Below are 12907 nucleotides of genomic sequence, written 5' to 3'. Positions count from 1 at the left end.
TCTAACTTAAGATAACTCTCGTGCCGATTAAAATTGAGGTCAAAATCAAAGGAGTTAGTGAGAGGTTTAAGTTAAGACGGTCTTAAGCAAGACCATCTCGTGCTTATAGGTTCAATTTAGGATTATGCTTGAGTTTCATATATGCATTAATTACTTTTGATCGATTTAATCTGTGTATTTGTCATTATGAACGGTAATCTTATGGTTTCTATAGAATTTTATTCCTCCAATTGTCATCCTAGCCTCCGGGGTCTTGGGGTCTTGTTGGATACAGAATAGTATGGTGCTGCGACATTAAGGCGTTGTTTAGATGGAATACTTTGGAAGAAAAGGGAAGTGAGGGAAAGGAAACAAGACCGTATACTATCCTGGTCTCCGTTGTCTTGGGGTCGCATTTTGTATCTAAACAAAGCCGTAAGGCCGTAAAGCTGTATTGAATATTGATAGCCATCTTGCAGGGGGCGTCTTGTAACAAACGGAGGCCCGGGACACTGCAAAAAAATGAGGCCCCAAATATGAATGTACAAGTTTACTATGTTAAGGATAATACGTAAATATCTTGTAATTATTTACCGTATCTTTAGTTATCTTGTATAGGTTGTATTTTCCATATTCTGTAAGATAGTTAGCTTGCCCATCAAGGATTAGGGTTGTGTGCTCTCTTGTATAAATACAATGCTTAATGTTAATAACAATCATCCAATTATAATCAATTCTCTACATGGTATCGAGCCTTGCATCCTAAGCCGTTATCGTTTCCCTACAACCCTAATCTCTGCCTTTTTTTTTCAAATTACTCTCATGGCTAATTCTGGTGTTTCAATCCTAAACCCCCATGAGCCCACCTCTCCCTTCATTCTCATAAACTTTGCCTCATGCACTCAACTCACCTCCAAAACCTATCGTGCCTGGAAAACGCAGGTTGCTGATCTCCTCTATGGCTTCGATCTCCTCGTAAATGTAAAACGTCATATATAAAGAAATGGAGGGAGTATTACTTCTCTATTATCAAGGGTCCACCTACTTTATCTTATCTTCACTATTGTATAATTTACTCCTTTCGTTATTTTTTATTTGTCATTTTATAAAATTTCACAAGAACTAGGAATTATTGGAAGAAGTTCCATTAATAAGTAAGCGAAATAAATAATATTTGGAAATAGTAAAAGAAACTATTTAAACCAATCGAATAACTTAAAACATCATTTTCCTTAATAATTTTCGTTTTGGAAACTGTAAAAATCATGTAATACCTAGAAAACTATAAAACGGTAAAGAAAAAGAAATTATTGATCTTTTTCTAAAAACGACAAATAAACTAAAACAGAGTGAGTATTATATTCCTTAAGAAACACGTCATTTTCAAAGTAGACGATATCAATTAAATGGAGGGAGTAATATTTAGTAGAATTAAGAGATTATTGAAAGACACATGTTGAAAAAGTAGTAGAGTGATAAACATCGTTCATTGAAGTCCATGATTTCCGGTTTTTATATAGTATTAAATAGATTAGATCAGATTAGATTACTACATAGTTGCTAATTAGCGACTAATTTACTACAAGTTGTGAAAGTTGTTTAGAAAATAGCCTTTTTCATCCGTTGTACAGGATAATATTTAATAAAAATGCCAATATATAGTACTAAATCAAAAAGTGACAACTTCAAAAGCATCTTAAGAACATGTCCTATACATTACTTATATGGCGTCTTGTATAAAATAGCCTTGTGTTAGTAATGTATACATGTCTTGTATACTGTTGGTGTATGGGGGAGTATAGGAGGTAGAGTGAAGATTAGTTGTTTGTTTAGTTGATTAATTTGTAGGTTGATTAGTTAGAGTTTAGTTTGAAGGAATTAGTTTTTGTATTGATTTGTTGTGAATTTGTTGGATACACTTGGGTACACTTGGGTTCATTTGGGTTCATAGAAATGGGAGGGGAGGTCCTCTATTTATAGAGCTCCTCCTCCTTCTCATACATCCTAAGAACACTCTCGAATAGGACATTCTAGAGTGGCCTAGACACGGAACTCTCTAGAGTTCCTTACCACTTATACACACGTCTAGAAGGTTCTAGGTTGTTCTACATAAACCTAGAACATACATGACTCTTCTAGATCCTTCTAAACTCTTCTAGACTCTTCTAGTTGTTTCTAGATTATTCTAGCACATTCCGGATAAGTCTAGAACTTTCCGAAAACGTCTAGAATACACTAAAAGTCTCATACTTCAACACTCCTCCTTGAGACTTTTGGTGTAACACTTAGCTTGGACATTCCTCTTCTTTTTCTTTTTTCTTTTGTATCGCCAAACTCGGAGGTTGCTCAATGTACGTCTCCTCCTCGAGCTGGTAGCATGACAAACAACTGAAGCAAATGTATCTTCGTAGTGAATTCCATCTTGTTGGGAATATCCTTTGCCGATCATTCTTGCTTTGTGCTTGTTGATAGAGTCATTAGAATTCAACTTAGTTTTATAAACCCATTTTACACCAATCATCTTTCGATCCTTTCGATCTCTAGGCTTGTCAACCAACTCCTTTACCATGTTTATCTCCTTTTCCATAGGTCCTTGCCACTCCTTGTGTTTGGAAGCCTCATCAAAGTCCTTTGGCTCCTCAAAAGTGAAGTAGCATCTCTTTGTCTCTTCTGTTTCTTCTGCATCCTGAATGGCGGCGGGACATTCTGCATAAATTTCACATAGATCTTTCTTACCTTGTGCTCCCGTAGCATTCTCTGAATTGTCATTTGAGGATAGAGAAAGTGTATTAGGAGTTGATGGAGGTGTAGGAGGATCATTGTTGCTGGTTGTGCCAACATCACCGTCTAAATGTTGTGGATGATCAGGGATTAGGGTCACATTTCTTTCTACCCACTACAAAAAGAATTAAAACAGACGACTGATTTTGGCGACTGAAATCAGTCGCCAAAATCAATTTGGCGACTGAATTCAGTTGCCAAAGGTCAGTCGCGGACCTTAGTCGCCTTTTCTAGCTTTGGCGACTAAAGTCGGTCGCCAAATTTGGCGACTGCCAAATCAGTCGCCAAATGCCAAAAATGGCGACTGATATGGTAGTCGCCAAATTGGCGACTGATTAAAGGTAGTCGCCAAATTGGCGACTGAATAGCAGTCGCCAAATGCCATTTTAGTCGCCTTTTTTGGGTGAGCGTAGCAGTTTATTGAAAGCCAATTTAGCGATCGCTTTGATTTGGCGACGCTATTCGATCGCCAAATTGGCGACTACATTTAATCAGTCGCCAATTTGGCGACTGAATTTCAGTCGCCAAATCACAAATCAGTCGCCAAAACCACTGTATGTTTTGGTGGTTATTTTCGTTTTCATTGCTAGCCAAAAATTTACAACCTGCATACAAACCGATGTTCTACAACACCATACATCCCATTTCAACACACACAACACCATACATTTCAACCCAACACCTCCCAATTTCTCAAACTTCATTTCATATATTGAAAATGAAAGTTCTACAAGCTAAACTATTCTAAATGTTCAAGTCTAAATGTTCAAGTCTTACAAGCTAAGCTAACCTCCCAATCATCTTACTTGGAAGCCAACACCTACTCCACTCCCCCATGTGGACCATGCGGATCATTTGGATCGTAATTGGATCTAGGTCCGGGGTTACAACCTTGCCACCAAGTCTCAAACATTTCCATTCTTTCCTTCATTTTCCGGAATTCTTCATCACGTTTGGCAAGTTCTTCATCACGTTTGGCATCACGTTCATCACGCTCTCTTATTTGACTTTGAAGTTGACTAATAATTCCCGGTTGATACGTGTTGCTGGGAATTGTTGAAGTCGATCTTCTACGCGTTTTTCTCATAGAAAGCCGGTGTTGAACTTCCGGTACCATACACGTGCCCTTTCTTGAAGCCATCCACCAACTCATACCATATGTCATTGTCCGGTTTTTCTGGATTGGCGGCTTTTTCTCGTTCAAATGCTTCCTACAATATTAAACAAATGGTAGTAAGTTAATATGGTAACCACCTTATATACGACATTTTAAAAGAGAATAAATTAACAAAAATTAAAGGTTACGGAAAACTTACATATAATTGCTTGTCTTTTGGCTTAGTCCAAGTTCTAACCCCTTTTCCGTCAACTCGGAATGCGTGTCCGAAATTGATTCCTGATCCGTCGCAATCGGCTGTGACTTCTTCTTTCCTCTCTGAATGAAAAAAAAAAACATACATGTTATAAAATCAACAAAAAATCTAACATAAAATAAACATGTTGCATTGAAAACAAAAAAAAAGTGTAAAATAATAGACAAAGTACTTACACCCAACATACGATTCCAGAACGATCGTGAACCCGCGTAATGAGTAGGCTCGTTCACGGCGTCTTCCTTTCCTCCTCTTTTGTTGAGGGATGCTTGCTTAGACTTCTTCTGAAAAGCGGGAGTTTTGGTATGCTTTATTAAGCCTTCATATTTGTCACCTGCAATTACACATATGAAATCATAACTAATAAGTTACTGATATTATTTATAATATAAGAGAGTATATACTAATTAATTAATACAAATAACAAAACAAGTTAATTAAATACCTTTCATGTGCTCTGGTTCCTTTGGGCGCCTAACTACCTTCCAAATCACGTCCCAATATCGTCGAGTACCGACTTCATCGTACCTGATACGGACATTCTGTTCTTGAGACGGTGACCAAGCAAATGATTGCTACAAAAAAAAAAAGCGACAAAATTTCATATTAGTATTTATAAAAGTATAACCTTGGTTATTAAAACAAAGAATTACGGAAAATATATACCCGAAAGTTATTGAACCACGCCTCTTTTTGTGCATGAGAAGCTTGTGTCCACGATGTAGGAATTGGACCCACGAAATTAGTCTTCGTGCTTTTCGTGACACCTCGTACCACGCAATCGTCCATAAACCTGCATTTATTTTGAACATGTAAAATTACAAACAATTATTAGTTAAAAAAAAAAACAAAAAAAAACAAAAAAGTAGACTAATAAAGAATAAAACTTACCATAATCCCGCCGGCTCAAGAATCATCTTATGATCCGAAGTGTACCGTATCGGCACCCGTGGTTGCTCGTCGGTAGCGTCAGTCTCTTCACCGTCACCGTCTGTCTGCATCGGATCCTCCTGCACAAACTCCTCCTCCTGCTCCGGACGCGTACTCTGTCCTCCTCCTGAGCCGCCTCCACGCTTCCTACCTCGACCTGCTCCAGCCATCTGCAGTAATACAAATAAAAATTAACACAAATAATGATAAATGAAAATTATACAGACTTCTAAATTTTAATAATTTACTCTTGAGGAATACAAAATTATACCAATTTAATCATCTTCATCTTCAAACCCCTCGTCCTCATCCTTATCCTCTTCCTCATCGTCATCATCGTCATCATCATCATCATAATCATCTTCATCTCCAAACCCCTCGTCCATCCTCCTTTTCTCCTCCTCCCTTCTCCTTCTCACCTCATCTTCCCCCCTCCTCTCCTCCTCTTCTTCCCTTCTCTCCTCCTCCTCCTCCGCCTCATCCTCCCCCGGCAGTCTCTCTTCCACATCATAAAATTCTTCCTCTTCCATGTCTTCACCATCTTTATTCTCATGCTCATAGTTGATTTCATCGGGTGGAGACAAAAGCGTTTCATTTGAAACGTTTTCTTCTTGGAAAAAAGTTGTATCAACTTGTGACCGTGCCTTTGTCTTAAAGATTGCACACCACGCATTTTGATTTCTATCATTTGTTGTGCTTGGATAAGTAGCAAAATACACTTGATGAGCCTGATGTGCAAGTATAAATGGATCATACTTAGAGTATGTTCTAGTACGATTCACTTCTACAAGCTTGTATTGTTCATGTACTTTCATTCCACCACAGAATTATCCTTCCAAATAACCTTGAATAAGACAGTTTTATAAGCTCGGTCACGTCCACTATAACTAATTTCAAAGATATCTTCAACTATACCATAGTATTCGTTGTCATCAAGAGAAGAAATAGTAACCCCCCAATTGCACCTAGCCTTACCTTTACCGTGGTTGAATGTTTGAAAATTAAACCCATTAACCGAGTATCGATTCCACGTTCTTACCATTTTTGAAGGACCAAAAGCCAAACTTCTTATCAAATCATCTTGAATATTCAACTCAATTACATGTTTCTAAAACCATGATGGAAATTGGTCCTCATGTTTGTCCCAAACATCATCCTTACTTATATTAGGATTCCTCTGAATGAAATCATTAACAAACCGTGTTTCGTATGGCTCCAAGAGGTCACAATTAGATAGCACGTAAAGGTGGGCACGATTATACTCTTTATCATCCAAATATCGTGTTTGCCCCTTTGATGAACACCCTTCATCATCTTGAGTTTGAAAAAATTCGGGTAAACTTCCGTCTACTTCATCCGGTTTCTCAACATTCAAGTTTTTTGCTTTGGTTTCTATATGTTTTTCAAAGTAAAGGGAACAAAAGTTTGCAATCTCTTCCGTTAAATAAGCATTGCATATAGAACCTTCCACCCTAGCTTTATTACCAATTTTTTCTTCAAATGATTAAGAAACCTATAAAAGTTAATGATGAGTTTTATTAATAATAAAGTTAACATATAATAAATAGATTAGTTATTATTATTAATTTTAATTTAAAAGTAGATACATTATCTTAATTACCTTTCAAATGGATACATCCACCTATATTGGACGGGTCCCCCAACTTTGGCTTCATATGGCAAATGAACCGGTAGATGCTCCATGGAGTTAAAAAATGCAGGAGGAAAGATCATTTCAAGCTTACACAATATCTGTGGTATTTGCTCTTCTAGACGAATCATGTCATCAACACATATTGAAGAGGCACATAAATCTCGGAAGAATTGACTAATCTCAACAATTGCATTCCAAACGTTTGTCGGCACGAGGTGTTTCAAAGCAACGGGTAATAATCGCTCCATGAATACATGACAATCATGACTTTTCAAGCCTTGCAACTTCAGCTTCTTAAGATCAACACATCGACTAAAATCTGATGCATACCCATCAGGAAACTTCAAATTTTGTAACCACTCACACAATACTTTTCTCTTAGCTTTGTCGAGAGTGAAAATGGATGTTGGCTTAGACTCGTCGCCGCGAATGTGTAATTTGGGACGATGACAAAATTTCTGCAAATCTTTTCTAGAAGCAATGCTATCACATTTTTCACCTTCTACATCCATGATCATGTCAATTAGTTGCTCAAAGAAATTCTTTTCTATGTGCATTACATCCAAGTTATGTCTTATCAACATTGTCTTCCAATAAGGAAGGTCCCAAAGAATGCTTCTTTTAAACCAACCGTTTTTCTGCTTTTTCAATTCTTTAAATTCTTCCTCGGTACCATCAATAGGGGATGGTAAATCACATACCGTCTTCCATATCTCATCCCCATGCACTCGTTTCGGAGGGGCATCAAGCACCTCTTTACCTTTTGTGAAAGCTTTCTTGTTCTTCCTATGTGGATTTCCCTCTCGTAAGAAGCATCTATGACAATCAAACCAGCTTATTTTCTTGCTATTGGGAAGCCAAAATGCTTTACTTTCCTCCATGCAACAAGGACATGCTTTTTGTCCTTGTGTAGACCACCCAGATAGCATACCATAGGCGGGAAAATCATTTATTGTCCACAAAAAGGAAGCTTTAAGTTGAAAATTTTGTTTTTTAGACACATCATAAGTTTCCACCCCAACTTCCCACAAATATTTCAACTCCTCCACCAATGGTTGTAAATAAACATCCAAATTACGTTTCGGGCTTTTTGGTCCGGAACAATAAGTGACAAGAAGATAAATGGTCTTTTCATACATAACCAAGGTGGTAAATTGTATGGTGTGACCATAACGGGCCAACAAGAATACTTCCTCCCAAAATTACCGAAAGGATCAAATCCATCCATACACAAGCCAAGTCGTACATTGCGGGGTTCCTTGGCAAAATCGGGATACATCTGATCAAATCGTTTCCATTCTTCCCCATCACTAGGATGACTCATCTTCCCCGGAGCACGTGTGTTTTCTTTGTGCCATCTCATTTGTTCGGCAATGTTTTTGGTGGCATAGATTCTTTGAAGTCTTGGTGCGAGAGGAAAGTAAAACAATTGGTTACATGCTATTGGTTTCTTACTCTTTTTGGCCCTCTTACTACCGTTGCCTTTTTCAACACCAAAACTGTATCTCCTTCACTTGTCTCATATCTATCCGCCCCACAATCTTTACATTTGTCAAGCAAAGCATCATCTTTCCAAAATAGCATACATCCTTCAGGACATGCATCAATCTTTTCATGCGGTAACTGAAGACCTTTAACTACTTTTTTGGTAGTATAGAAACTTCGGGTCATGATATTATCATCGGGGAAAGATTCCTCAAGTAACGAGGCAATGCCATCAACAGCAACAAATGGCATATTGAACTCACATTTCAAGGTAATTAGCCTAGAAACGGCTTGTAACAATGTCATTTTGCTTCCTTCATACAAGGGTTTTTCTGAGGCTTTTAACATGTCAAGAAAGGCTTTTGCTTGTGGGTGTGGCGGTTGTTCTTCAGAAATAGTTGTATGGTCATCACTATTAAAAATAGTGGAATCCATAGCATCAACAACCATCTCTCTATATGGGTTCTCTTCATTTTGTATTTGTTGGGTGTGAGTTTGTTCATGAATTGGAGAATATGCTTCTCCATGTGAAATCCAATTGTAATAATTTGGCTTAAACCCGTTTATAATGAGATGTTCTTCTACTACAATGTCAAGCTGGTATTTCAGGTTTTTGCATTTGGCACAAGGGCACCTAATTTTTTTGTCTACCAAGTCATATTCATCCTGTTGTTTAGCAAATTCAATAAACTCGCTAACACCCTTTATAAATCTAGCGGTAGGACGTCTTTTCTTATTGGAATGGTCTAATCTTCCTTCATACATCCATGAACGTTCCAATCTCTTCATTTTAATCTAAAGAAGACCCCAAAGTAATTTAAACATTTTTAAAAAATAACAATAATATTACATACAAAATTTAAACATTATACTCCACATTATACAATAAACATATGAAAACAATATATAAATATTGTCAATAAGTAATCCATCTTCGAATGGGGTCCTTATCACTCCAACCTAAACACGTCAATGTACGTTTCAAGTCACTAGCAAACACACTTGTAATTTATTAATGAGGAAAAAATTAAGCAAAATTCCTTGAGTTCTCCAAATACACATATACATGTATTCGGAGAACATTAAAGGGATCGCCACCAAACTCATTCCTCATTAATAAATCACAAGTATGTGTTTACTACCTAAATGACTTGAAACGTACAAAGACAGTCCCAAAATGGGGACTATTCAAGAATTACTCCTAATGAGTAATTCTTGAACGGGTACTAAGTCAACATCAAATCAAACAACAACACAATCAAGTACTAAATTAATTAAGTCAATCAATAGCCCAATTATTCAACCACATAGTAAAGGCTTCTATCCTAAAGTCCGTAACATAATTTGAACTAAAATTAGTAAATTTAAAAGGTAACTGGTAAGAGGAGGTTACCTAATCAAGTAAAAGCAAAAATGAAAAGAAAAGAAGAAGCAACAGCTACCGCGTACGGTGGTGCCTAGCAGCGCGGTGACAGTCCTGAAAAGAGGAAAGAAAAACAAAAAAAAACAAGGTTATTCAACCTCAATTCATCAATAACATGAATTATCAAACTAAATTTATCAAAATCAAGTCCTAAAGAAGGTTCCACTTAGCTAATAGCTAATTTCTCTTAATCCAAAAGACGGTTCCACTTAGCTAATTCCATTAATCCAAAAGACGGTTTCACTTAGCTTAATATTAATAATAATACGACGATTTCACTTAACTTAGTAATAATAATAATAATAATATTAATTAAGGCGGTTCCACTTAGCTTAATACTTATGATAATGAGACGGTTTCACTTAGCTACCCAACACCATACACCACCCACGACCCACCCACGGCCACCCCACGACCCACCCACCCACGGCCCACCACGGCCCACCCCCGATCAACCCCACCCACGACCGAAACCCCCTCCCCCCATAACCATAAACCTAAAGACAAACCTCTTAATCATTCCCTTTTAATTCAAACACAAATTAAACTAAATCTAACTAAAAATTAATCTAACATACTAACTACAAATAAATCTAACAAACTAACCACAAATTAATCAAACTAACTACAAATTAATCTAACAAATTAAACTAATTAAACTGAAATTAAACAAAAAAAAACTAACCTAATTAAAGAGGGTGGAAGTGGCGGTGGAAATGGCGGTAGAAATGGCGGTGGAAGTGGTGGTGGTAGTGTAGTCTCGTCGCCGTTAAATGTCGTCGCAATCGCCTTTTTTTTTTTTTTTTTGGTTTCGAAAGAGTAAAGTAGGAGAGAGGGGGGTCTGGTTTGTATAAAAAATTTTGGCGACTGATTTTCAGTCGCCAAATTGGCGACTACATAAAATCCGTCGCCAAATCTGATATATCAGTCGCCAAATTAGATTCCCTTTTTAAAAAAGACAGTCGCCAAATTGGCGACTGATTTCAGTCGCCAAATTGTAAATCAGTCGCCAATTTGGCGACTACCAGTATCAGTCGCCAAATTTCGGTCGCCTGTTTTAGTTATTCTTGTAGTGACCCTCTTTTCTTCCCAATTCCAGATTGCATCTTCGTAAGAAGATTCTCGAGTCTTCATCAATTTCTGATCATCATGGGAAGAAGATGTATCCTCGGAAGAAGATTCTCGAATCTTGAATTTCTGATCATGGGTATGTAAGGATCCAATTAGCTCTGTCACAGTGAGCTTCGATACATCCCTTGATTCCTTAATAGCATTGACAATCATGTCGAATTTTTTTGTCAATGTTACGAGAATTTTCCGCACAATCCTCGTGTCGGCGACTTCTTCACCATATATTTTCATTTGGTTAATTGTCTCCATTACTCTCCAAGTGTAGGTTTTTATGTCTTCATTCTCCCCCATTTTCAAATTTTCGAAATGTTTTCTTAAGGCAATAAGACGTAATGCCCTTATCCTTTCATCACCATAGAATTCTTTTTGGAGTAAATCCCATGCTTCTTTTGCGGTAGAAGCCCACATTATTTTTGGAAAAATGATCTCCGAAACGGTATCAAAGATGAAACACAGGGCTTTGGCGTCATTTATTTCATCCTCTTTTATTTTCTTTAAGGTGGCTTCGGTGGTTGGAACACCTTCTTGTTGTTTTTGGAGACCATTTTCCACTATCTCCCATAGTGCATTTGCTCTTAAGAAGAGCTTCATTTTAATGCACCAATGGTCATAATTTTCTCCTCTAAATAAATCTAGAAAATCTAGAGGAGCGGGCAATGGAGTGTTTGATGCGGAAGCCATAGTTTTATTTTGTTGCCCTAAGATCTTTAGAGCTCTTGATACCACTTGTTGGTGTATGGGGGAGTATATGAGGTAGAGTGGAGATTAGTTGTTTGTTTAGTTGATTAATTTGTAGGTTGATTAGTTAGAGTTTAGTTTGAAGGAATTAGTTTTTGTATTGATTTGTTGTGAATTTGTTGGATACACTTGGGTACACTTGGGTTCATTTGGGTTCATAGAAATGGGAGGGGAGGTCCTCTATTTATAGAGCTCCTCCTCCTTCTCATACATCCTAAGAACACTCTCGAATAGGACATTCTAGAGTGGCCTAGACACGGAACTCTCTAGAGTTCCTTACCACTTATACACACGTCTAGAAGGTTCTAGGTTGTTCTACATAAACCTAGAACATACATGACTCTTCTAGATCCTTCTAAACTCTTCTAGACTCTTCTAGTTGTTTCTAGATTATTCTAGCACATTCCGGATAAGTCTAGAACTTTCCGAAAACGTCTAGAATACACTAAAAGTCTCATACTTCAACATATACATTACTAACACAATTATTATTATTTTTGGATGACAAATATAGATAAGTCCATTACAATTATAACAAGCAATTAAAAAGAGTAGTAGAAATGAACTATAACAAACAAACTATTTTTTTCTATATTATTTGTAGGGGAATAAGGAGTAATGAGTCAACAAGAGGCTTCATTTTGCGAGAGTGAGTGTACATATCTTCGCCCGTATAAAGCAGCTCTATCACTCGAACTAAGTTGAGAATTCTCATCAAAACAGGCATTGAAGGTGCCTTGGCATCCAAGAAAGCTTGGTTAATATCCTTCCATGCATTTTCAACCTCAATGCTCAGCACTTCACATGCTTCCGATGTTGTCACCTTATACTCCTTCATGTAGCATTCTACTGCTGATGGTATGTGCTCTCTTTTCCTCTCCAACTACATTCAAATTAACATTTAAAGTTATTAGGCGATAATAATAATAATAATAATAATAATAAGGGTTATTTCATAACAATAATCCATCCTATAGGTGGTCTGTAATAATTACTCCATACTATCAATAATCTCAATTAAATCCAACTTAAGCATCATACCTTCTAATAACGAACCAGCTGATATTTTTTGAAGTTTATGTTGGAATATTTAATAGTTTTTGGAGAAGCTGATATATATGAAGTTTATGTGTAGTATTTGCAAGTGATGAATCAAGGACTTGTGGTTTATTTGATACACATAAACATCATAAAATATGAGCTGGTTCATTATTAGAAGGTATGATGTTTAGGTTTGATTTAATTAGAATTATTGATAGGATAAAGTGATTATTACAGACCACCAATATAATGGATTATTGTTACAAAATAACTCTAATAATAATAATCAAGTAAAAAATATATAAACGTACACTAACATGAACAATGAAATACCTCACGTGACACAATGTCATCCATAAATCTACAAATGCA

Source organism: Silene latifolia, chromosome X (assembly GCF_048544455.1).
Source record: "Silene latifolia isolate original U9 population chromosome X, ASM4854445v1, whole genome shotgun sequence".
Lineage (NCBI taxonomy): Eukaryota > Viridiplantae > Streptophyta > Magnoliopsida > Caryophyllales > Caryophyllaceae > Silene > Silene latifolia.
The sequence above is the reverse complement of the archived record's forward strand: the minus strand, read 5'-3'. Positions refer to the sequence as shown.